The sequence below is a fragment of the Canis lupus genome, chromosome 1 (genome assembly GCF_011100685.1).
Source record: "Canis lupus familiaris isolate Mischka breed German Shepherd chromosome 1, alternate assembly UU_Cfam_GSD_1.0, whole genome shotgun sequence".
NCBI lineage: Eukaryota > Metazoa > Chordata > Mammalia > Carnivora > Canidae > Canis > Canis lupus.
This window is the reverse complement of record NC_049222.1, coordinates 80,538,651-80,565,581: the sequence shown is the minus strand read 5'-3', so window position 1 is coordinate 80,565,581 and position 26,931 is coordinate 80,538,651. Positions and strand designations below refer to the sequence as shown.

Here is a 26,931-nt window from a genome sequence, read left to right as displayed (position 1 = left end):
GTAAAGATGGAGACTTTTTGTTTGTTTGTTTGTTTGTTTAAGAGAGAGAAAAGGAGTGGAGAGGGAGGGGCAGAGAAAGAAGAAGAGAGAATCCTAAGCAGGCTCCATCCCACAACTCTGAGATCATGACCTGAGCTGAAATCAAGAGTTGGAGGCTCAACGGACTGACCCAACCAGGCCCTCCAAGGCAGGGACCATTCTTGCCTGAGATTGGGTTCCCTTGAAGCAGATCCTGAGATGGAATTGTGCAGTTTATTTATTTTTTTTTTAATTTTTTTTTTTTATTTACTTATGATAGTCATACAGAGAGAGAGAGAGAGAGGCAAAGACACAGGCAGAGGGAGAAGCAGGCTCCATGCACAGGGAGCCTGACGTGGGATTCGATCCCGGGTCTCCAGGATCGCGCCCTGGGCCAAAGGCAGGCGCCAAACCGCTGCGCCACCCAGGGATCCCAATTGTGCAGTTTGTTTTATGAAGGTGTGCTCTCAGAGGAAGCCTATAAGGAAGTGAACCAAGCAGGGTAGGTAGGGGAAGAAGCTAGACAAAGATGTGAGTTCTCTTGAAGGCTAGCCTCAGTCTAATTGCATAGAGAGCTTTGGAGTATAAGTAACAACACAGAATAGTCCCATCTTCAGGCATAGGGACAAGAATTTGACCCCAGACTCTGACTCTTGTGAGCTATTGGCTAGCTCTAGGGAAGAAGATGTAACTTCACAGACATGTTGTGGTCGGAGGTACCTCACTGAGGCAGAGGTCAGTTCCCAGGACAAGTTTGTTTATGAGCTGTTGCAACCAGCTCTCACAAGAGCAGCCAGCTACATACAGCAAATCTGGGCAGGGCACCAGTAGCATATACTGCAGAACCTTTCTCCAATAATGGTTATTTTAACTTCGAGGCTCCTGTGAAGCATACAGGAGTTTTGTCAAGCAGACTATGTTTTTATCATATCTGCCTTTTCCTAGCTTAGTGGCTTTAGGAAAATTGCTTAAACATTCTGAGTCTCATTTTCATCATCTGCTAAGTGGAAGTATTAACACTATTAGTCTCAAGGGATTATTATGATGACCAAATGAGAATGTATATGAATACATTTTGTATGCTAGAGCAGAACATAAATGTTGTTTGTGGCACTGTTGTTACCATATCTGCCTTGTTCCCAAGGCTTAAGGGCAGCCAGTAGTAGTGGCTCTTAAAGATAGGGAAGTCCTGGTCTAGATGACAAATTTGATTTAAGAGACCGTAAGCACAAGGCCAATGATATAGAGATAGAGAAAGAAAAGGATAAGATGAAACTGAACTTAAAGGAGACTCTTTCAAGAATTCTGCTGAGTATCAATAAACCTAATTAACATGAGCAGAACTGAGGGTCAGAAAAATTAATGTACCCAAGTTCTATAGCCAGTATGTGGCTGTCCTGGGACTCTAATTGAGGTAATTTGAAGCCTAATTTTGCATGTTCCTTTTCTGCCTTCAATATTGGCGAACCCAAGTGATTTTTCCAAAGGAATCCCTTGTTCTCTTGACTCCATGAAGTGTTTCCTTTCCTATCTCAGGAAGTTCTCATTCTTGTACCTTAGCTCTATATCCTGAATTCTTGACCTCTATTTAATGTGGCAATCACACATTCCAAATGGAATGGGGAGAAACAGTCTCTGATTTCCTATGGCTCACAACCAACGCTTATTCCTAGGAGGTATTTGGAGCCTTATCTGAAGCTTAAAGGGCCTTTGTTCACCTTAATACCACATTCAGTGGAGGTCAGTTTGGAAAATTGACTTCTGCAAAGTACTGAGGCCTCAATGAAGTACTGGACCATAAAGCCAGGTGGTGTGAAGACTGAGGATTTCAATAGAAGGCCCGTCATGTGTGGAAGGAAAGAGATTTAGTTTTTCAGGGAAGTCTAATTTTCCTCTAGAGGACTTTATGCAAGCAATGCCCAAATAGCGATTAGTTTAAAGGAAATACCTTTGGGAAAAAAGCACTTAAAAAGAATGATTGATTCTAACTGATAAATAATCTAAGCATGTGTGCATCTGTGCTCGCTCTCATTCTCTCTCCTCGTATAATTCTAGTTAAATAAAAATATTGAGTACATCTAATTCTTTCTCTCATTGTCCCGGTGAAGTATGAGCAGGGGAACCATTTGTGTTTTCCCTATTTTCCTGCCTTTGCTCCTACAGTGGAAAATATTTCTCTTAAAAGAGAGGTCTCAGTGACCATAATTTTGTTTCATGAACGTTCCTTAACCAATATTTAGCAAAGGGTAACATAACTCTATTTACAAACAGTCCTTGAGTGGAGTGAATCTGCCTTTCCTTCTGAGGCAGTGCAAAGGAGACACAAACAAAACTGGGGGATCCTTTTAGGCAGAAGGGAGAGGAGAATAGAGGATGGATAGATAGCCATAAAGAATACAACAGAGTAACAAGATGGTACTATATATAAAATATATACTATATTTTGGTCATCTTATTAATTGGTTAGAACATTTAGAAGAGGAAGTATACGAGTTCTGTAATTAACATATCCAATCCCTAACACCAACCTACAGAGACCTTTTCTTCCTAATGGAAACAAATGTATCCTGAAGCTTGAGGCCATGAAAGCAAATGTGAAGACACCATGACAAGAAGTTTCTTGATGGCATGATATCTGTCATGAGTAATTCTGAAAGTGTTATAAACACTTCTTTGGAAAAGGGAAGATATTAAATCTCTTTCTGTAGCCTGATGAAGGGGTGAAGTTTTGAATTTAGGCAAATAAATATTTGAGTTCTTCCCAGTAGTTTTTATCACATTAAATCATATTACACTTTAGCCTCAGTTATTTCCCTAAAGTTGAGGATCATATTTCTCCCTCATGGAGTCATTCTGAAGATACAGTGGGATAAAATGTGGAAAAATACTTTGGTGCACAATGAGCAGATAATTTTGTCCATTCCTTTTTATTGTAGGCATGATAATTGGCTATGGAGAGTGAGGAGTCATTGACCAGTATGTAAGGAGAAATGCAACCTATCACTTAACCTAAGCTTTTATGGTAGGCTCCCTCTGGTGGCATAAGGATTGGCAGAAGAAAACTGAGGTTTAAGGCAAACTCAGTTCTGTCATGGTTTTGCTATGAAATCTGGAAACTATCAAATGACCTCAAGATTTCATCTTGTTGGTCATGATGTTTATTTACTGGCTTTATAAAAGAATGAGTAAAGAAATATCTAGATATTTTGAGCTTTCACAAAGTCTGTACATTGAAGAAGGCATTATATAAAAAATATATGTAAATAATGACTAGGTATTTGTAAGCATGTATTTGTGCTTTGAAAAGAAGTAATCTGATTAACACTGTATTGTGAAATTTGTTATGCAGTATGTTTGAATATTACAGTGGGCACTTAGAAGGGAGGGAGACACTTACACTAGTGATTAATGGCTGATGGACTCCCTACAAGGGGCATCATGATCTTTCCTTGTACATAATTCTGTGAAAATCACATGACATCTGTTCATGACAAGGCCACCGTTTTAACAGAGCACTGGATCCCCCATGTCTCAGTACTTGGAATCTTTGTATTGAAGCACCCTGAGAATAAGGAATATTCTTATTAAACTTAAGGTTTGGGCTTAGAGTTATTTAACTCATGACATAGCATTTTAAAAAACTCATATTTGACCCTGAACAAATTTCCTTCATTTCCACTACACAACTAAACTTACTGATTTTAAAATTCATCTTTTTAATGGATTTCCATCCAGAGACTCTTGCCATGTTTGTGTGATGGCAGTACTTATTTTAACTTCTTTAAGGAATGTTTAACTGAGTTTCTGAGCCAAACTTTTGGCTTGGCAGCTGCAAATAACCTCTCTTCACAAAGCATTTTTAATAGCATTTGTGAAAATCTCTTCTCTCTGAAAGTCAAAATGTTCTGCATAAACAATAAAACAAAATGGAGGCATGGTCTATTAAACAAACAGCAATGATAGACTCTAATATTTCATAATATCATTGCTTGCTTAATAGGGTGCAAGCAATTAAAAAATCTGCAGTCATTCTTTAATTATTTCCATTAACTGTTCAAATCTGAGCTTTTCCATGATGTTGTCTCTGAACAGTAAAAATAAATCAAGTGATACTAATAATAATTTTCAATTAAAAAACACAAGCTAGAAAATGAGCTGCTGGCTCAGTCCAGTTGTTTGAGGATATATACTCCCTTTTCATTAATACAAGACCTAGTTAGATAAATGAGTGTAATTTTATTCTTCAACATACAGAAAGGTTTCCCCAAGACTCAGAAGATTCTAGGCTGGAATCTGTCAATATCGATCATTTCCCCTTATTGTCTTATTCTTTATCCCTTTCCTTTTGTGCCCTCACTATCTTTTATTTTTATGAGATTTGGGACTTTGTGGGAAAAGCAAGGTAGGTTAGGAAGATCAAGGAAATCAGGATCAGAACAGTATGCGCTCAAAATTCAGGAATGAATAAATTTCCTAGAATGGAAAATTGAATATTCATGGTTCCATATTATTCTGTGTGGAAGGGAGGAAGGTGACAGGGACAGAGGGAGAGGCTGTCTCCTATCACTTGACCTTGCCTTTTAGTGCTCTTCTGTTCTAATGCCTGTTTTCTGAATTTCAGATGATAGAAAAATCTGTGGAGATGATTTATACCAAGACTTGCTAGCCAATGACTCTAGGCTTTTTAAAGAATAAGGGCTTCAGGTGCATTATAACATCAAACCGAAAAAATAGAGATTCTTGTTGAGATTTCAGTGTTGAGCTTCCAGATTATTGCATAGTTTAGAAATGTTCTCAAATGTATTTGATTATTGGGTCAATTTTTATATAATTTATTCAATTATTATGAGATTATATATGCCTGCAAAAGAAGAATAGAAAGGAAGGTACCAAAATAATAATCAGTGTTTTGTTTGTTGAAAATAGTGAAAAATCTCTCTTCTTCCACCAGTTATTCAACTTGTAAGAGTTCTGTTTGGTACCTTTTATAACAAAAAGAACTAGAACAACAAATTAAGTATGGATGTCTGAAGAATAAAGTCCATAGTTGAGATGAGCCACAACCTAGCTGTACATGGATTAGCTCACAGGAAGGGTGAGTGGAACATTGGCAGACTATCCAGGGAACATAAAAACTGTATGTAGTAGGAATCCAGTAGAGATTACAGTGGGATTGTATGGTACCCTCATCCTTTCTTGTCCCTTTCTCTAAAGAAATTGGAAGTAGAAGCAAGACCGTTAGAAATCTGGATTACTGTCCTAATTTTAGTAGGAATTCTCAGCCTGGCTCAGTGTTGGATCACTTGGTGGTAAAGCACAAATTACTCCCAATTCTCAGTGTGTCCTTTAAAATCTAATTCCAGAAAAATGACTTAATTCCAGTTTTATATCAGTTTTGTTTTTGTCTAGAATATTCAGGGCCATGAATTTTTTGAAAAGTGACAACTGGTTCTTGGTTGAGCTTTTTTTTGCACTCAGAGGAAGTTGATATGTACCATCATCCCCCCACTACCTCAACGAAGGAATTGTGGCTTATCTATTTCAGCATGTTTTCCTGTTAAGTCAGGAGTCTACCCATCATCCTTTTAACTGCCAAAAGGTTAGAAAAGGCAGGCAATTCTATCCCAGCCCCTCACATTCTTTTCTGGGACTTATTTCTCACACAAGCCATTCTCTCCTGGAAAAGGGGGATATATGGTAACTAAATATGGGTGCATATTTTTAACTGTTCCAGAGGTAGTTTTGTTTTCCACCAAGACACACGTTTTCATCTTCATGGTTTAATACATAATTTATCTCACACATTTAGAGATCCTCCATATTGATGATTAAATGCCAAGTGAGCTATTGTACTTATTTGGATGAAGACAAGGAATTTGCATTCAATATTCTAAAAATACAGGCAATTATTTGATCTGTAAGGCAATGTAGACCATTGAGTACGTGCACAGTTTAAAAAATTCCATCCTTTGAAATCTTAGTTGAAAATGTCGAAGTCAAACTGCAATGCGCCTCATCTGAACGAGAGAAAGCCCCCAACCTCACTAATAAAACTTTCAGATTTTTTGATTGAATGCCATTTGAAATTACCCTCATCATGTTAACGTGCAATACGTAGCATGCAGTAGGGTTGCCTCTCGACATGACCCTATTAAAGATTGCCACTTGTAAGGAAATCAGTTCAAAAGCAGAGGCTGTATTAAGCTGGATACCAGGTCAAATGACACTATTTGGGGGAAAAATGGAGAGGTACTTCAGCCTAATGATTTGTGAAAAGTTAAGTAACAACAAATTCCATGAATATGAAATTGTGGAAAGAATGCTCTCATCACTGCTTTTATCTCTCAGCACTCTGTGCTGATGGTAGCCATGAGGAATTAGAAATGGCACCTGCTTGTATGCCTGTCTCTTTGAAATGATGCTTTTTAAGATTGTGATTTTAGAGCATTTAAGATGGAAAGGGGGACATTTCCGTTTGGGGTTTTCAAATTTTTTTTTTAGTCAGTAAAAGGGATGGTAGGAAGCGTACTATGAGTATTCTGACAACACCTACCTATTTTTCCTTCAGAGAACCTTTGTATATTCATGCAACTGACTGTAGAGAACTTTGACAGTTTTATTGGAAAGTTGTGGAAATCTCAGGGAAAAGCAAACTTGGTTTCTACATTAATAAATGATGGGAATAGATGGGGATCCTCCACTAATTTATAATTGGATTTGAGAATTTTAATTTTTATAAACTTTGCTGGAATGTAAGTATTAATGTAACATACAGCATAATGAAATGTACAATACAATGTCAAGTATTATATAATCTCATACAAACAGAAAAGTATGTGTATCATAAACATACAACCCATGGATTTTTCACAGACTGAACACACACCTATGTAAAGCTATAAGGTCAAGAAATAACTGCCCAGAAGCCTCTCTCATGACTTCTTCCCATTTCTACCCCCCACCAAGGGTAATCATCCTTCTGTCTTCTAGATTCATTTTGCCTCTTGTATACTTTCTAAGAATGATCTCATACTATATGCCCATTTTTGAGTCTGGCCTCTTACTCTCAAGATTGTAAGACCTATGCATAATTACCATATTTCATTTTATTCATCCTCATTGTTGTATATTTTTCCATTATGTCATTATACAGTTTATCTATTCTCCATGGATTGTTAGGTTGTTTTGGCTCCTACAAGCAGGACTACTTTGAACATTCTTGTAGAAATCTTTTGAAGAAACATATATATATCTTTCTGTTGGGTATATAATTGGGAGTGGACTTGCTGGGTCATAGGGTTTGGATAAGTTTATCTCGTGTAAATATTGCCAAACAGATATCCAGAGTGCTTACTATTTATTCTCCTGCCAGTGGTGAATGAGGGTTCCAGTTGCACCACATCCTCAACAGTTGGTATGAGTGTATGGCTGCTAGGGATTGTTGAGGTGCCTCAGGACATTGTTGTTTTCTTGTTCATCTCAGGGTTCAGAACACTGGCCCTGATGATGGCACTTGGTTAGGTTCCCAGATTACTTTAAGCCCTAATAATAGATGGATTTATGAACAGAGCGGTAATAGAAGCAACACTAGAGTCCACATTGAGTCAAGAAGTCGGATCCCAAAGGAACATGATAGCTATCTGATAGGCTTCCTTGCAGTGGCTTTTGTTGAGGATACATTAATACTAGGGGATCATCCATTAGGTCATTTCTGGTGAAAATTATTCAGATCATGATGGCTTCCTCTCACTGCCCATATGTATACAGGCTTTTTTTAAATTTTTTTTATTTATTTATGATAGTCACACACAGAGGGAGAGGCAGAGACACAGGCAGAGGGAGAAGCAGGCTCCATGCACCGGGAGCCCGACTTGGGATTCGATCCCGGGTCTCCAGGATCGCGCCCTGGACCAAAGGCAGGCGCCAAACCACTGCGCCATCCAAGGATCCCTTTTTTTTTTTTTTTTTTTTTTTTTTTTTTACAGTACCAACCCATATGTGCAAACAGGCAATTTTCTTTACTAGTTTATGTTTGCTTTCAAGTGTTAACATGTATACTTATATAGATAACCATCTATTCTTTTCAAGGAAACTCAGTTTTGTTTAAAATTCTGTATCTTTTATGCAAATATTTAAATGGAAAATTTGCCCTTCTGCTCAGTTTCCTGTCTCTCAAGACATGATAAATTCTCTCAGGAACAGTGAAGAACTAGTGTCTGATTGCTTCTCAGTCTGCCCTGAGTCCGTTAGCTTCCAGAATAGGTGGCCTCATCTGCCTGGACTCTGACTGAGGCTCCTGCCATAATCTCTGATCATGAGGCCCACAGGTTCTATATCAAACCTAGGATGTTTCTTATTTTTTTTAAAGATTTTATTTATTTATTCATGAGAGACACACAGAAAGAGGCAGAGACATAGGCAGAGGGAGAAGCAGACTCCCTGCAGGGAGCCTAATGTGGGACTCAATCCCAGGACCCCAGGATCATGCCCTGGGCCAAAGGCAGATGCTTGACCACTGAGTCTTCCAGGCATCCTACCTAGGATGTTTCTATTTATGATCCTCAGAGTCCCCTTATGAGTCATTTGGAGGTCTGAGGGATACTCAGCTGCTATTCTGCACCTCTCTGGATGTGTAAGGGACTGTGTGGAGCTTCTCTTCAAGCTAATCTGTAGGAACATTTCCCTCAGTCGTGACCATATGATTCCCTGTGCTCTAGGTTTCCCCCAGTGCCATGTATAACTCAGGGATTTTCTCAGAGGCACAGCAGTAACTCTATTGCTTTGAGATCCCCCAACCTCACACTGGATATCTCTCCCATTCTGCCATACTTTGTTTATGTGTCTAAGAAGAGTTGGGGTAGAGTTTGTAGGAATCTCTTAAGCACCAGCTTCTTTGTTCCAGTCTCTCCATCTGAGTCTTTTGGTTTTCCTTGCCTGCTGGTTACACATTATTTCCTTTGAAGCAGGGGAAAGCAAATTGCTTCATTCATGGTTCATTCTTCTTGGCGCTCTAGTTTTTAATGTGACCCTTTTCAGTCTTCTAAACTTGGTTATTGATATTTAAACCCTTTAGAGGCACCTGGGTGGCTCAGTGGGTTAAGCGTCCCACTCTTGATTTCAGCTCAGGTCATGCTCTCAGGGTCCTGAGATTGAGCCTGATGTTGGTCTCTGAGCTGGGCATGGAGCCTATTTAGAATACTCTCTCTCCTCCTCTGCCTCTTCCCCTCTTAGAAAAAGGACCCTTGGAAATTGTGAGAAGCCATGACTCCCTTTTTCTCTTAATAAAGCCAGTTCTTGGCCATCTAAAGCATGAACCCTTCACACTTTATCTGCTATGGTTTTGAGAACTCCATTCAGTCATTTAACTGACTCTTGGTCTTGGGTGGTATATGTTCTCTCTCAGAGTGCAGTCCCTCGATAAAGTTACTATTGCAGCTAAAATGGTGGAGAGAGGGACACCTGGTGGCTCAGCGGTTGAGCTTCTGCTTCAGCCCAGAGTGTGATCCTGGAGTCCTGGAATCGAGTCCCACATCAGGCTCCCTGCATGGAGCCTGCGTCTCCCTCTGCCTATGTCTCTGCCTCTGTGTGTGTGTGTCTCATGAATAAATAAATTTAAAAACTTAAAAAAAATGGTGGAGAGAAAGATGAGGTGAGGGCAATGCTAGCACATAGTTTTATGTCAAGTCATTACCTCACCACCAGGTGGAGCCCCTTCAGTGTGTACGCAGGAGGTGAGACAATGAAACTAGGGGATATGTTTGCCCAGGAGGCCTTTTAACTTCACCATGCAACAATATCACTTTTCATTTTTCTTAAGAATATGAAAATAATAAGCTGAGTATTAAGTTCACTAAGTCGTGTGGGCCTGCTTCCAAGAAGGTAAATTATAAGTAATGAAAGGAGAAAGGAACATGCCATGTTTATAAAAATTCCCATTTTACAAAGTTTTTTTTTTTTTTGTCAGAGTTCCAAATGAGGTAATAATGTTATGTGTTATGGCAGGATGTTACAGTTCATGCCCGAAGGAGGGTAATAAAAAGGTTGAGAATACCCTCTCCACTTTGAAGCAGAATCTCTGTTATGCCCAGCAAGCTCATCTTAAAAATAGCCCCTTCTCTGTTCACACCCAGGGTCAAGTAAGTTAAATCAGCCAGGATTTGCAAATTTGCTTGGATGTTAGAAGAAATTCTCCTTTGACAGAGAGCTGTAATGAAGGACTAATAAAAACCGCTTCAGTTGGTCACTTTTTCTGGTTGTCCTGAAATTTCCATTTTACTAATGATCAAAGAATGAAAGTATGTCTGAATGTATTGGGCCCCAGGGATGACATTCCTAATTTTGGTATTTCCTTTATCCTAGTGATGGATTAAACTCACTTATTAACATAGCTTTTCTTGTCTCCCCTTGTTCTTTACAAGTGTGAAGATCCTTCTGATTCAGTGTCACAATAATTTTTTGTAGATATTTACCAGAAATACTTTTATCCTTCACTTAGCCCAAGGCTATGTGTTCATTTACTCATGCATTCTTTCATTCATTCTATGTGCTTTGAACAGATTAAGTGAGCACAAGAGAATGTAGAGATGAATAAAACATGACCCCTGATGTTAAGGAGCTCACTATCCAGTGGTAGACTGCCACATAAAAACAAAGTACAGTGTAGTTTCATTGGTGCTGAGATAAATGACATACATACAATGAGGCAAAAGTGTGAGAGTGGTTTTCTGTATTGGGTAAGGTTCAAAACTTTTCATCAAAAAAATGGCAAGGGTTGGACTTAGAAGTTAAAGTTCAAAAGGTAAACAGTGTGGAGAGAACATTCCTATCAGGAAGTGAAATAGAACCCAAGCTCTGGAGTCATAGAACCACATGACATCTCCAGAGATCCATGAGCATGGTTGGAATGTGCTGTACAAGAGGTGACATCTTGAGAAGAGAGGCAGAGGTTCACACGTCCAGATGGTGGAGTTGTTGGTGTGCCTCTAAGTTGTCCATGGATGTGGATGGAGGATGTGATTGCATATGTGTCTCAGTTATAATCTCCAAACATGGCTTAAACCACAAAAATTTGTTTTTCACCATTTTAGAGACTAGTTGTCCAAGTCCAAGGTGTTGGCAAGTTTTATTTCTTCTGAGACCCCTCTCCTTGGCTTGTAGAAGTCTGCCTTCTCTCTGTGTCCTTTCATGGCCTATCCTCAGTGTGTCCTCTCCCCTTTTTATGAGGACACCAGTCACAATGAATTAGAGCCACTACTAACAGCCTTATTTTAACTTAATTACCTCTTTCAAGCCCCTGTCTCCAAATAAAGTCACATTCTGAGGCACATGGTATTCAGTGCCTTCCACATATAAATTTGTCAGGGAGACAACTCAGCTTATAGCAAGACACTATTAATTTTTTTGCAACATTATAGAAACTAAATATGAGGCCTGAAATAAGTTTATGACAGTAAAATGGAAAGACAAAGATGCATTTAAGAAATACATTGGGTCTGTAAAATTCTAAGATTTCTATCTTAGGTGGGAAGAAATAAGGGGCACAATCAGTGAAATAAATAATTCAGAAAAGAAGCAAGGGTTTTTTGTTTTGTTTTGTTTTGTTTTGTTTTGGCCAGCAGGGAGGCAGCAAATGATCACTTCATTTTGGCTAGGTTGAGTTTTTATTTTTATTTTTTAATTTTAGGTTGAGTTTTTAGACACAAGATGTTTAGGAGGAGTTGGCTAGTATATAGTTGGCTAGGTGAAGATGAAGTTGTGTGATACTTTAGAGGTCACTTATCTTTAATAAGCTCAATTGTACTCCTTTTGGTAAATGGCCATCAACCAATTATGCATCAAAAGGAGAGAGTGAATTGGAGGAGAAGCCACATACCATGATATTTCAGGAAATGTTTGCTTCTACTAATTCTCATTGCTTTGGAAAAGCTCTTGAAACAAGCTTGCCTCAGTTTCTCATGATATATTTTATCAAATACACTGCAAATAAATACATGTGCTTTTCATTTATTTCAAGGAATGTGTGTTACTTTATTTGTAGAAGCTTCATTGGAATGAATGAACCAACATGCAATGATGGGGAGTTTCCATATCAGAGAGTTTTTAAGATTTGACAAGTTAAACCTTTTGAAATAGCAAACATTACCAAAAGGCCTGACTGCTTGTTACAGATGGATGCCTTTTCAAATGTGACTTTGGTAAACAAAGCTGCATTTGAGCTACAAGAGACACCAAAGGTCAAAGGAAGAACATTATTTCCAAGGGATGTGAGTAGGTAGGCAGAAAGTCTCAATTTTATTTAAGGACAAAAATGACATTATTTTATGTAGGGTAATAATTGTAAGTAAGTGGGTAAACTGTTACAGAATGGTCACAACATAATTCTTAGATAAGTATCTCAATGTCCTACTTGTTATATTTCTCCAAGCTGGTTCATAGACCCTTGGGTTAGATCAGTGGTTCTCACATGAGGTGATTTTGCCACCTTCCCCTCCCAACAGGAGGTATTTGGCAATGGCTGGAGGTGTTTTATGTTCATCACAACATGGTAGGAGTTTTGGGAGTGGTTGTTACTGGCGTTTAGTGGGTAGAGATCATGGATGCTGCTAAATATCTTACAATGCACAGCCAGCCTCCCACAACAAAGAATTACCCAGCTGAAATATCAGTAGCGCAGAGGTTGAGAAACCCTAGGTTCATAACAAAATAAGTGACATTTGCCTTAAAAAGTAGAGAACTAATCTTCTGAATTGTTTTCAAGTTTAGGTCCAATTCCTTCCTGAGCAATTACTTGGTGGGTAGTGGGTGGTGGTGGTGCATATCCCTATATTTTGTTTCTTTTTTTTACCTGGAGTTATTACTGTTTTGAAATAATTGAATTCTATGCCTTAAACTTGTGGTTTTAGATGGAATTAAGCTATATTAGCATTTTATTTCTTTTCTTTTATAAGGATTTTATTTATTCATTTATGAGTGACACAGAGAGGCAGAGATACAGGCAGAGGGAGAAGCAGGTTCCCTGCAGGGAGCCTGACGTGGGACCGGATCCCAGGATCCTGAGATCACAACCTGAGCCAAAGGCAAACACTCAACCACTGAGCCATGCAGGCACCCAGCATTTTATTTCTTTAATCTTATTTTTGCTCACATATATATTCAAATAATCAGATTTTTTTAACTAAAAATTACTATGGAAGTTTGGAGCTCTACTGAACGTTCATATAGATCATTCAGTCTTAATGCATAGTCCAGTGTCCACTCCCTCAGTGTCTTTCTCTTTTTTTGGTAGGATATATTAATGGAGGTACATCTGTATATTTCATTATTATTTACAGAATATTTTTATATATATTTCCAATTTAATGCTTATAAATCCAGTGTCAGTTACTATTATCATAACCTTTGTAAAAATGAAAAGATGAGAAAACAAACAAGAAAAGCTTTTTCAGCTATTCAGGGCATAGTAACTTTAAAATAAAATATAAGATTTGTCTGTTAATTTGAATTCAACAAATACTTTTTAGACTCTTACACCAGTCTAGGTACTGTGATAAGTACTGTGCTAAGTTCCAGAATTAAAGCCAGAGTTTGTTTTGAATCCTATGATGAAAGCTTTAGTCTCTTAGGATTAAAACTTGAGTTCTTTGAGAAGTTCCAGTACCAGAAAAAGGTTCGTATTTGATATCTAAGTAGCATAATGTTATTCAGTCTTACAGAATAAATAAGAGATGGAATTAACCATGGGACACCACAGACAATGTATTAATTAGTATCCTTAAAGTACTAGTAGTGGCAAAATTCTGGTTTTGAATGTTCTATTTCTATACCTAATTATCTTTTTTCCTGACTCTGCTGGCTATGGATTACAGATCAGCATATCTGAAAACAGCTATATTTATAATCATACACATCTGAAGAATTTTAAAGTATCAGAACTAGAAAAGATCTTTGAGACCTCCCATTTCATACCCTATAGGGTCAGAGGGGCCATGCTCCTCCTTAAGTTAGAGACAATTACTAGGAGAGAACAATAAAAACAAAAACTAAACTTCAGACATCCTGACTCCCAGTTAGGTGACTTTTCTACCAAATCCCTTATCTGCCTTCCTCACAGGACACCATGTTTGATGGCAAGTAGGGTGACCAGCTGCCCTAGCTTGTCTGGAACTCTGGTTTAGTGCTGTATGTCTTACATTGTGGGAAACCCCATAGCCTGGGGCAAACTGGGACAGTCACCATAAATTGACAAGATGCATAGAAGTATTTGTTATGTGGATGAGTATTGCTGATCATGTTCACCAAAAAATGAGCTTTTGTTTCCATCCTACCAGTGTGAGGTCAGCTGATTAAATTTGTGTCCCTGTCCAGAGGTCTGCTCAAAATCAATCCTTCCTATCTCCATTATTGCTGGCCAGCTTTATCTGTCTTTCCCAGTCAATTTCCTAATTAATTATTTCCTATTATGAGAATGCTGTCTTTATTCATTAGGATCCTATCTTTGGGTATCAACTTATAGCATTTGTACAGCCTGCTGAAATATTTTCTGAATGAACATTGGTTACTGAGCATGGAAATCTGCCTGCTGTCAGAATTGTATAAGATGTGAGAAAATAAGATCAAGGGGTCATGGGCATGTTGAGTAAGAAATAGTAGGAGACATTGCAATGTCTCCCATACACATGAGTTATCTTTTCAACAATAGACAAGGTTATTTGTTTAACATGTTCTATTAACACCAGAAATAAAATCCCAGTCTTCTCATAAGCATAAGTCTTTTTGATGATTGGACCTATTTGTGAATAAAACTGGAATTAACCCCCAGATAAAGTTAGTGAAATTTTACTTTGAGTCTCTAAATGTCCAGAGAAGGGACAAATGTTTTCTTCTAAAATTTTTTTATATAAGTTCAATTTAATTAACATATAGTGTATTATCCATTTCAGAGGTAGAATTTAGTGATTCATCAGCTGCATATAACGCCCCGTGTCATTCCATGAGTACCCTCCTTAATGTCCATCACCTAGTTATCCCATAAAAACCTTTGGGATGCAGCAAAGGTGGTCCTGAGAAGAAAGTATACAGCAATACAGGTCTTTCTCAAGAAATAATAAAAGTTTCAAATACATAACCTAACCTTACACCTAAAGGAGTTAGAAAAAGAATAGCAAATAAAGCCTAAATCCAGCAGGAGAACAGAACTAATAAAGATTAGAGCAGAAATCAATGATATAGAAATAAAAAAAAACCAGTAGAATAGATCAATGAAACTAGGATCTGGTTCTTTGAATTAATAAGATTGATAAACCCCTAGCCAGAATTATCAAAAATAAAAGAGAAAGGGCCCAAATGAATAAAAACATGAATGAAAGAGGAGAGATCACAACCAACGCTGAAGAAATACAAACAATTTTAAGAGACTATTATGAGCAATTATATGCCAACAAATTAGGCAATCTGGAGACAGATGTTTTCATTGAAATATAAAAAAACTTCCATTTTCTTCATTTATGGAAGTACTATTAAAAGTATTTGCTTGAAAATCTTAATCTTTATGTCACAATGAGATACTATTTCACATTTAAGAAAGTGACCATAATAGAAAAGTCAGACAATAATAGTTGTTGGTGGGGTTGTAGAGGAATTTGAACCCTCATATATTGCTGCTAGGAATTTGAAATGGCACAGCCATTTTGGAAAATAGTTTGGCAGTTTCTTAAAATGTTAAACATAGCTATTTTATACGACCCAGATATAAGAGTATATCCACTCTTGGGCATCTACTCAAGAGAAATAAAAACTCATGTCTACACAAAGACTTGCACATGAATGTTCATAGCAGCATTGTTCAGAATAGCTCAAAAGTGGAAAAAACCCAGAAGTCCATCGGCTGGTGATTGGGTAAACAAAATGTGATCTATCCATACAATGAAATACTGTCTGCAATAAAAAAGAATAAAATACTAAATACATGCTATAATATTGTTGAGCCTGGAAAACATGCTAAGTGAGAGAAGTCAGATGCAAGACATCACACAGTGTATGATGTCATTTGTATGAAATGTCCAGAAAAAAAAAAAAAAACAAATACAGAGAGACAAAATGTACATCAGTTACTGCCTGAAGCTAGAGGTGTAAATAGGGAGTAACTGCAAGTAGACACAAGGGCTTTTTCTGGGGTGATAGCAGTGTTCTAAAATCAGATGGTTGCACAAATCTGTGAGTTTACTAAAGATTGTTAAATTGTCTACCTGAACAGGTGAATTTTATGGTATGGAACAGAACAGTATATCTCAATAGAGCTATTAAAAGAAAAAAGAAAGCATGCTCATCTCAATTTACTTTCCTTGAAATGACAGAGGGCCAGAAAAGGACAAAAAGCTTAAAAGACCAAGATAATTTGAGATTGTGCATGGAGGGATTTCATGAAGTCCCTTGTTTCTTTTTACACGGTTATTTTATGGAAAGAATTGAACCTGTGCTGCCCGCCAGACCTTCCCTATCAATGCATTTTGGAGAGCCTACCTTGCTTTTTCCAGTCTAGCTCTTTTGTTCTCTTTCCCTCCATCTCATCACCAGTATCCATTTGGTGGCATTTTAGAGCAAGGGCATGATGCATTTTCTTTATATAGGTTTGAACAGAGTTTGGGGCCTCTGTACAACAAGACGACCAAAATTGAGGAGACTCCTTGTCATACAATCACGGAGTCTTATTATCCAGGAAAAATGACATCCTCCATCCTTTCTTCCCTCCACTAAAATCACCTGCAATGAGGGAGAGCAGAGACACCATTCCACAACCAGGATCAGACTCCAGCAGAATCAAAGTGAGCTGTCCCAACCCACCTGCCACAGGCAGAGCATGGGGAGAGGAGGGAAGAGATTTGCAGTAGACAGTTGAAGAGGGCAAGAGAGAGACCAATGCTTTAAATTTTTTTCTTTAAGTTTCTTAAGATGGCTGTCTGCTTATCTATTCACATTGAAGTTTCCAGACCAGTTTGGCTCCCACATAGACTTTCCCTCTCCTCCCCCTGCCACTGTGGCTCCCTGCCCACACCCGGCTCGTTTTCCATTGCAGTACCTGGAAGTCAGCCCTTTGTACAAGTTAGGGACCAAATGAAAGCCGGCAAATGGAATGTGTAGGTTATTTACGGATTGTTGCCGAGCAAATTTAATCATGGGCCTGCTGTAACTCCATCATCATTTCCCTTGACGAGAACATCACAGACTTAAATTTTGCAAAGGAGGGAGAAGTGGCCATAATCCAACTATAACAGTAACAGCCAATTCTGCTGTGATGGGAAGAGGTGCTGTATTAGTGCCAATACATTAACCAACTTTTCAATTGCAGCGGGGAAACTGATTGCCATTACAATTCCCACAGTGCTCCTCCATGAAGGTAACAGAATTGCTTGAATGAGCATTCATTTCCAACTCTGCTGGAGTGTGTGTGTGTGTGTGTGTGTGTGCGTGCGTGTGTGTGTGTGTATGCACACACATATGCTGTGTGTATGTGTGTATGTGTGTGTATATAAGAGGGAGCGTGAAAGAGAGCAAGCAAATGACTGGTTAAGACTTGAGAGTAGGCATGAGGGCGAGATATCCTGAATCATTCTTTCACCTCCAGTTCTGTGGTCTTGGGCAAATCAGTCAGCTACTATGATACTTGGGCTGTATTTACAAAATAATAATAATGATAATAATAATAATAATAAATACCACCTACTAGTTGATTCAAGAGGATCACAGTTCTTTAACATGCTTCCCATTAAGAGATGAAGTCTCTGTCCCCTTCCTTTGAATATAAGTAAGCTCTGTGACTGCTTTGACTGATAATATATGGTAGAAGTGACACTCTGCCAATTTCTGGGCACAGGCCTTCGAGGACTGGCAGCTTCTACCTCCTGGCTTGCGGGGAGTCCTGAGCTGCCATTTATGAAGTCTGACTGTGCTGGAACTACCAAGCTAGAGAGGCCATCTGTTGGTGTTTCATTCAACTATCCCAGCAGAGCTCATTTTTCCAGCCATCCCAACATACCAGACATGTGAATGAAGCCATCTTGGATTCTCCAAATTAGCCTGGCACCACCCCAAGTGACCTCAGTTGGTACAACATGGAGCAGGAGAATTGCCCTGCTGATCTCTCTAAATTCCTTGGCCACACATTCATAAGGTATATGAAATTAGTTGCTGTGTTAAGCTTCTAAGTTTGGGGATAATTTCAACAGATAACCAAAACACCTACTAGAAGCTGTTGAAAAGATTAAGTGTAATGATAAAAACATTTATTAAATAGTAGTTTCTAATGCTATTTTAATAATTATGATAATACTAATAAAAAGGGGCATAACTCTAGCCTTGCCTGATATAAAAAAAACTGACCTCTTTTAAATAATATAAAGAACTAAAATCCTTCCTGACCTGCAGGTTTCATCTTTAACAACAGATGGTATGAGCACTTGCTGGGAATAATTGAAGAGTCACACACATCAAGATGAAGCAAGCATTTAGTGGATACCTCTGACATGCCAGGCACCATACACACATTCTCATACTTAATTTTCATAGGAAACTTATGAGGTGACACTGTGGGTTCATGTCTTATGGCGGGCTTAGAAAGATTGAGTAACTTGTACAAAGTTTCACAGTGAAGAAGCGGAGGGAGCCAAAATCTGAATGTGTGGCTGCCTGCCTCCATGGTAGAGAAGATGCCTGAATTGAATTGGTTCTTGAAGGAAATGTAAGTAGAATGACAGCAGATAGGAGACCTGGAGGCTTTGTAGGGACATCTGCACTGGGAATGGTGAGGAGATGAGCCATCATCTTTTCTGAAGAGCAGAGGGAAATGAGCTTCAATCAGCAGAATCTTATTCTCAGGGCTGATCGAGATGTCCAAGTCCCTCCTTCTCACCAAAAATTTGGCCCTAGTGAAGAAAGGTGTGGTAATGGGCCTGGAGAGACAGGCTGGGTGCTAGAAGTCAGGGTGTGAATGATCGAAAACTCAAATGTTGCTTCGACTCACGGTTTCTGCTGAGTCTGACTTTCATCTCCTCTCTTGGCTTTCGGAAAAGCAAGTGCTGGCAGAGAACAGTCCGCTTCCTTTAGTGCTGGAGGGACACAGCCAATATCAAAGTTGATGAAGAAACAGATTGGACTTGTCAGGATATCTTCTGAACTCCTTGCTAAATCATTGTAGCCTGTGACCTAAAATAACTCCCACAATGAAACTTCTGGCTCATGCTTGCCTCTAGTCCTCTGTGAACGGCAAGACTCTCTGTAGCCTCTTATAGCTCTGAATTGGGCAGATGGAGTGAGAGGTTCATAGCTGACAAGAGCAGAATTCCAGGCTTAGTAGTATGCCCCTGCTTACCTCCTGGGGCACAGAGCCCCATGCTGCACTTGACTCCTCACAGCACCTCATCTATGGTACTCTGACCTCCTATCTTCCCCAACGACCTTGACCTTACAGATAGTCCCTCATTCATCTCCTTGCAATTTCTTCTCTACCTCGATGTTACAAGTGTGCAAAATTAGAAAGTACTGATTTTAGCTCCTCCCTATTCTCTGGCTTTGGAGCGGTAACTGGGTACAGCAACTAAAATGAAAGTACAAACCATCTGGAGCAATCGTGGTAGCAAAATAAAGTAAAAAAAAAAAAAGAAAAGAAAAAACAGTCCAGCTGGATTAAATAGGTACTATTAGAGTTAAGGCAACATTCCTACCTTTCTTTTCTCTGGAAGCTCTCCATCTAAAATATCATAAGGATGATTCTGAACATGATGGTCTCTGCAGTGCTGTTCATCTTATATTGGCTGGGGAAGTATGTCCACAGCAACAAAACATTGTTTTTTTTTTTTTTTAATTTTTTTTTTAAATTTTTATTTATTTATGATAGTCACAGAGAGAGAGAGAGAGGTGCAGAGACACAGGCAGAGGGAGAAGCAGGCTCCATGCACCGGGAGCCCGACATGGGATTCGATCCCGGGTCTCCAGGATCGCGCCCTGGGCCAAAGGCAGGCGCCAAACTGCTGCGCCACCCAGGGATCCCCAAAACATTGTTTTTAATTAAATATAATAGGTATTAAAAAATAGAAATTAGATTTGGGCATAAAGGCTATTTACAAGGATGATCATTCCATAGCTCTTGAAACCAAGTAACTAGTTATTTTATTTGTAGCATAGTGGAAGGGCTCATTTCAAGGGAAAGAGGATTTTGGTGGAATATCTAGGCTCTGCTTTCTCTTCTGAAATTTTACTGACATTTTCATTCTGGGTTTTACAATATCTAGTCAAGGGTCTATTTCCATGTAGAGGGGAAGTGTTACCACTTATATTTAAGATCCTTTTACTGATTTCGTGAGATGACCTAGAGTTTTCATTCCCAACAGCAAAAGTCAGCCTGTTTGTTCAATTCTTCCATTTTTGTGGGGTTTTTTTTTCCCCTTAGTAAATCATTTCACTGTCTTCAGAGTTAGATGATGAAAAAGATACAGGTATCAGTACATTCACTTCTTACCCAATTTGGGTGTATTAGTGAGACTTGTCGGGTCATACTTTTTTCTTTTCTGCCAGAATAGCTTCTTGGTAGTAGAAAGGAGACATGCCATGATATTCTAGAACCTCATGTATCTTTCTTAACATTTATGGAATGAATGTGCCTCACTTTGTAGTTGCTGCTAAAGAGGTTTTGTTGTGGTCATGGTTATCATAATTAGGTGTTGGGGTAGAAAGAATCTGTGATCTGTATTTACCTTGTTATCCGTAAAAAGAATCTGTGATCTGTATTTACCTTGTTATCCGTAGAAAGAATCTGTGATCTGTATTTACTTTGTTATCCTTATACAAAAACATCTAGTCCATATAATTTTATAAATTCCTCTATAAATAACCAATCTCCAATCTTATCTAATAATCATATGAATTACTACCATTTGTTAAGTGTTCATTTAATAAATGCTAGCTCTTCTGTGAGCTTCACATGTATTGGTAACTTTAGTCTTCATGGTAGCCATGCAATACAGTTTACTGTATCATCATACCATTTTTCATATAAGACAGTGAGGAACAGTATGGCTAAATAACTTGCCTAATATCAGACAACTAGCGAAAGGTAGGACTAAGATTTTATCCTAGGTGTTCTGGAAACTGCATGCACCCTGAGGCACTGTGTTGTTTTCCTTCAAGAGCTCAGAGGGAGGAATGAGCCGTGTTCCATCAAATAGTGCCATCACCAGGCACATGTCTTTGTGTCAGTTCTTGGCTTTATCCAAATTTGGCCCATATGGTACCTATTATTCACTTTAAGTGCTTAGAAGTTGCATTAGGACTAGATTTACACATGTGATGGAAGCATCATTCCAGAGATTTTCAATATCTTGTGTCATGGTAGAGTGAGCCATGCTCCTGGGTCTTCCAAGGCTGTGTCCTTTGTTCTTTAAAAATTGTAATACACTACTGTCACCTACTGTATTAAAGTAGTTGTTATTTATTTGGTCTTGGAATGCTTTCTCTCTCTTGTTGCTTTGGAGAATAAGCATCTCATTGTCCTTAGTTCATTGCTTTTCACATTCTATTTTCCCAGATGCAACACATATTCCTCATTCTGCTGCATTCCTTCATATGGACCAAGGATGAGTTATTCTTCAATGAGTAAATGAAAGGAGAAAGATATAACTGACAGCAAAGAGCAGAGATTAACTTGTGTCTGTTTGCCCTGATAGCCTTCTTAGGATATCATTTCAGAACTTTCACTAAGGAAGTGGAAAAAATAAATGAAAACACGAGTGAGGTTTTGAGTCATCTTTCTAAATAAATAATTGTTCCCATTCTTCTCCCAGCCAGTATGTCAGCATAAAGTCTCCCTTAACCCAGGAACCAAGAATTATATTAGTGATCAGTAAATGCATCACATTCAGAAGAAAAAAAAAATGACATAATGTGCTGCGGAAAACAAAAGTCATGTGAGAATATGGGGAGGGTGGTCAAGGGACTGATTTCCTATGTCCAACATCTCATTCCATGGACTGATTCACATTCTCTCCTGGTGTCAGTGCTAGAAAAATAGGCTTTTGAGTAGAAGTATTTCAGAGTACAATATAGAGAGAAGCCAAGATATTGTTCTATAGCATGAGCTTTGTGTAGATTCTGGAATGGTTATTATTATTCAGTTGAAAAATGAAATTAGGGATCCCTGGGTGGCTCAGTGGTTTAGCACCTGCCTTTGGCCTGGGGCGTGGTCCTGGAGGCCCCGGGATCGAGTCCCACATCGGGCCCCTCTGCCTGTGTCTCTGCCTCTCTCTGCCTCTCTCTCTCTCTCTTTCTCTCTCTCTCTCTTTGTATCTCATGAATAAATAAATAAAGTATTTAAAAAAATGAAATTAGAGAAGAATTTGGCTTGCTCTTCCATTTTAAGCACAGGCAAAGAAAGGAAAGTTAAACCATCCATCTTCAGTAGCTATAGACCTAGGAAGATTGTTGATTCTGAATAAAGGTGAAACTTCCAGATGGTTAGTTTGTAAGGAACAATGATTTATACTGCCTATATTTGGATAGGCACCTCTTGCTCCGAGGAAATGCATAGAGGGATTTATATGTGATTTTTTTTTAGGTTCTGGAGATAAGAGAGTGTAGTTTAAACCTATAGGGACTGGTGCTCAGCTGTGATTACTCCTGAACTCTGCTACTTTGGAATCCTGGATTACCCAATTTCTCTGCGTTTCTTTGTATTAAAAGTGGATATATTAAAAAGTGGATAAATTAAAAGTGAGTCATTAGAAGGATTAAATAAACTAATAGAGTGTCTTGACCAATAATGGCATGTAACCAGCACTCAAGTATTGTTAGTGAAAATAATTATCATCATCATCTTATGACAATCCCATATTTGGGAACTCCCCACTCAGAGATGTCATTCATACAGAACAGAGGTGGTTTAGAAGCAACTACCATTGCCTGTCATGGTTTTGGGTCACTTTCTTCTTTTCCACATGCCCAAGTCTAGCACCATTGTAACCCCAGCTGTGAGTCTTTGCCAAAGTCTTAAACTTCTTAGAGCCTCAGTTGGCTCATCTGTAAAACCTACCCAAGTGCCCTTTCCATCTTAACAAATTTAAAACAGGCTCACATCTTATGTTGCCCTCCACTCTAACCTAACTTTGTTTTTAAAGAAAGGAATAGGTTAACAATCCATAATGCGAAATACTACCCTCAGAGAGTTATTACTCTGTTGCTCAAGAATCACACCTCAGCCTGAAGGAGGGAAAGGGGTTGGAAGGACAGTCGCATACAAAGGCATTTTCAGTAAATTTCATGGAACAAATGAGGTATGCAGTGCACACCTGCCTCTTAGGATTAATTCTCGGGTTACAGTGAAGCTTGGAAAATTGCTATTTCTTGACCTAAAAGGAGGTTAAAACACTTTCAGTGGAAATCGATTCACTTTAAGGTCTTTAGCACTGTTCATATTTTGTAAAAGTCTCTATGACAGGGCTAGTTTCAACTGGCACTTTATGTAGCAGTTGTAGGAAGCTCATCACATCCAGAGTGGGATCTGAATGAGTGTTTAACGAGATGGGCTATTTCCTTTGTTTCACTCCCAAGATAAAAGGGGAATATGCCCCAGACTCTCAGACAGCTAGGAATATTGGGCATCTTATACATGTCTGCTACGTAAGATGTGGCAAAGCAATTGCTGGAAAAATGAAATTAATTCTTCCTGCTGCTTTTATTTTTCGTTTGCTAAGGGAATTTATGTTACACATGGTCAGGTAGCATTATGTACAATGAGGAAAATGAGGTGTGAGGGGTTCATTCAAAAAAGTGATAAATCCTAAAAGATCATTTGGAGAAAAATGCTGTTAGCAAATGTTTGAGAAGTATGAAGATCCTTTTTCATAGGTTTTTAGGAAATGCTATCCTAGGTAATTGTGACATTTATACAGTTGTTCTTTTCTTCCTTGGAAAGAGAATGATAAATGTTGAATGGAATTAAATGAGAAATAATGCAGGCTGTCAGTCACAGCCTGAGATTGGTTGGGGAAAATTGCTTCATGAGGAGACAAAGCATCATCACGGTCATGACCAACAAATTAAAAAACAAAACTCAAGTTATGAGAGTGATCTCACTGACAAAGATATATGTGACCAGTGAGGAATAAAGAACAGTTATGCAAGCTAAACCAAAGTGTAGGGAGGATGTAGAGAATGGGAACTTTCATGGAAAAGAAAATCGTACAGCTATTTTGAAGAAGAATTTGGCAGGCAAATTTGAATATGTGTGTATTGAAAGGCCCAGTATGGCACAGTCAGGTGTATACTTAGAAAATGTCTTGCTCAGGCACACAAAGTAACATGTATGAGAATGTTAATGATATTTGTAGTAGCAAAGAGATAAAAACAAACTGGAAATAAACAAATAGAAAAACAAATGGAGCATAAAATATTCTTATGAGGGCCTACTACACAGAATCCCCCCAAAATAAACTAGTTGTATGTATATTAATGTGAAGAGATCAAAATATTAACAACAAACTGAATGACTGTGTAGCTCATTGCTGTTTATGCAAATAAATAAAACATGTCCATACATAATGCATATACATAAATAAAATTTGTAGGAGGTGGATCCAAAGCACAAACATGCAAAAAGGCTAACTTTGAGGGAGGGAAATATGAAATAAAATAAAATGGAAAAGACAAACTTGAACCAAATGGAGAGGTAAGATAAATCTAGTTAGAATGTCAGAAGTCAAGTTGTACCTGTATCTACATATAAAGGTTATCTATTTATATATGTATAGACACATAAAAGGATATCTACATACAGTGTATAAAATATCTTCTGTCTTTATATATATAAGTATGTCTCTCTCTATAAAATCTGAATGGCATTGAGTCATAGTGTCATAGTGTTGAATCCCCAAGGGAAAATCAGAAAAAATGGGATGGTTATTCCCCAGATGAAGGGAAAATGTTGCAAGGAATGCCAGAACAACATGTCTGTTTCTCAAACCCTGGAACCTTGAAGAAATAAAGTGATGAAATACAGTGGAGTGATTTGGGGGAAACTAAACTTTTAGAAACAAATTTTTTCCTAAGGAATTCATAAAAACTGAAAAAAATTATTGATTTTTTTAAAAAGCAACTGCCCTGATGATGGCCCTATCATTTGAGTCTCCAGAGCATTTAAGGAAACAGTATTTGGTTGGCCAAAAACAGGATGCCAGTTATGTGAATGAAAGAATTGAGTTACTTTTTGTTGCTTGGAAGACACAATTAGTACAATTAATAGATAATAGAAGAGATTAAATAACAGTAGGATAAAATTTTACTCATTGAGAGACCTTAGTATATGTTTCCCACTCCCTCACCCTATGATTCTTGGTGCATCGTCTTTACAGTAGCTATCCAAAGAACTCAGAGAAAAGCTATATGAATAGAAAACCTGTCCCCTTTGATCACCCACACTAGAAATACAGATGACAGCCTCTTCTAATCTTGAATATTTAATTTAAAAAATATTTTTCTATTACCAATTCAGAGTTGAGATTTTGCTAACTGCTTCAGGAAAATACCATAACTATAATGTAAGTATCATTTTTAAAAGGAGTTGTAGAGCTATTTTACTGCTCTCCAAGGGATATGGATGTGGGAAAGAAAGAACCCTTTGTGTTTCAGGAAAATGAGACATATGATCTGACATCCTGGGGAAGCACCTAAAAGCTTGTAGGTATTCTGAGAGACAATTCCCAAGTGACGAGGGAACAGGATTTGAAGTTATAAGAGAGAGAACAGATTTGAGAGTATTAATTTTAGAGGAATGATAGTTCTGAAAGAACTGTGGGATGAAAAATCTGGCATTATAATTGCTAACTCAAATGTGAGTCACTGTTTCTAAATGCCTGTACATTATATATCTTTAAATATACATATCTTTAAAAAGTGCACATCCTTGCTTTATGGCATTCCTCCTCTTTTAGCTGGGACAAAGATAATAGCATTATCTAGACATTTCTTAATTGCTTTAGCTCTAGCTCTGCCATGAACCTATGTCCTTGTTCTGGCACCCTGAAGATGACACAATGTAACTACTTCCTGTTTTGATCGGATCTTTAAAAGGAAGTGGCCTCAGACACCAAGATCATGGTGGTCAGGAGCCAAGATGCTATCATTAGAGACACAAGTTCCTGAGTGTGACTTCCTTTGGAAGGATGATCAGAGCCTGCACGTAAGTATGCCATGGATCTGAGTGAACTGCTTATCAAGAAATGTGTTATCTGTGCCAAACACAAAGCTGGCTGGATGTAAACATTAAACACATATGATTTATACATAGGAAATTTATCAATATATTTGCAACTATATATGATTTATATTTATGAAATTGGTCTAGCAAGTGAGCCCCTGTGGTATAGGATAATTTAATAAATATTAACAATGAGGTAAATTCTCTTGGTGTGAGATGCTCATTTCCCATTCCTGTTGCTGCATTCCATTGGAAGTGTGTTAACACTCTTGCCTTTCCCCTTCCTTTTACTCACTGTGCCCTAGAGGAGATATAATAATTTCCCAACTGGCAAAATTGAGGAGAAAAAACCAAACATACCGGCTCTGGTTCCCCTTTTTTTCCTCTTATGATCCTGTATGGCCATAAGGGTCATAAATCCTTCCCATCTCCTCTCATTGATGGTCTCCCTAGGTCCAAAATTGCTATTTAATTCTGAAGTTCAATATTTGGAAACCCATATAGCCTCATCCTAAGCTGTAGCTTCCCAAACTGTTAGCAGAAATGATAGTCATAATTTGACCTTCCATTAGCCTTAACAGTTTGTCTTCTCAGTTTATTCAGAACCTAGCATGAGGATGAGAGGCTTAACATCACTGAGAGGTTAAAAGGCCTCATGTTTCAACATGCAAGATTAT

The 26,931-nt window shown here is 38.2% G+C and overlaps 1 long non-coding RNA gene across 4 annotated transcripts in view; it reads left to right on the top strand.

The window, feature by feature from the left end:
- Window positions 1-26,931, top strand: part of LOC111096622 — a 231,240-nt gene that overhangs the window by 142,560 nt on the left and 61,749 nt on the right. For all 4 annotated transcript variants that reach the window (XR_005354098.1, XR_005354096.1, XR_005354099.1 and 1 more), the window contains one exon: window positions 17,888-18,184. This is a non-coding gene — a long non-coding RNA (uncharacterized LOC111096622). The remainder of the gene's footprint in view (window positions 1-17,887; window positions 18,185-26,931) is intronic.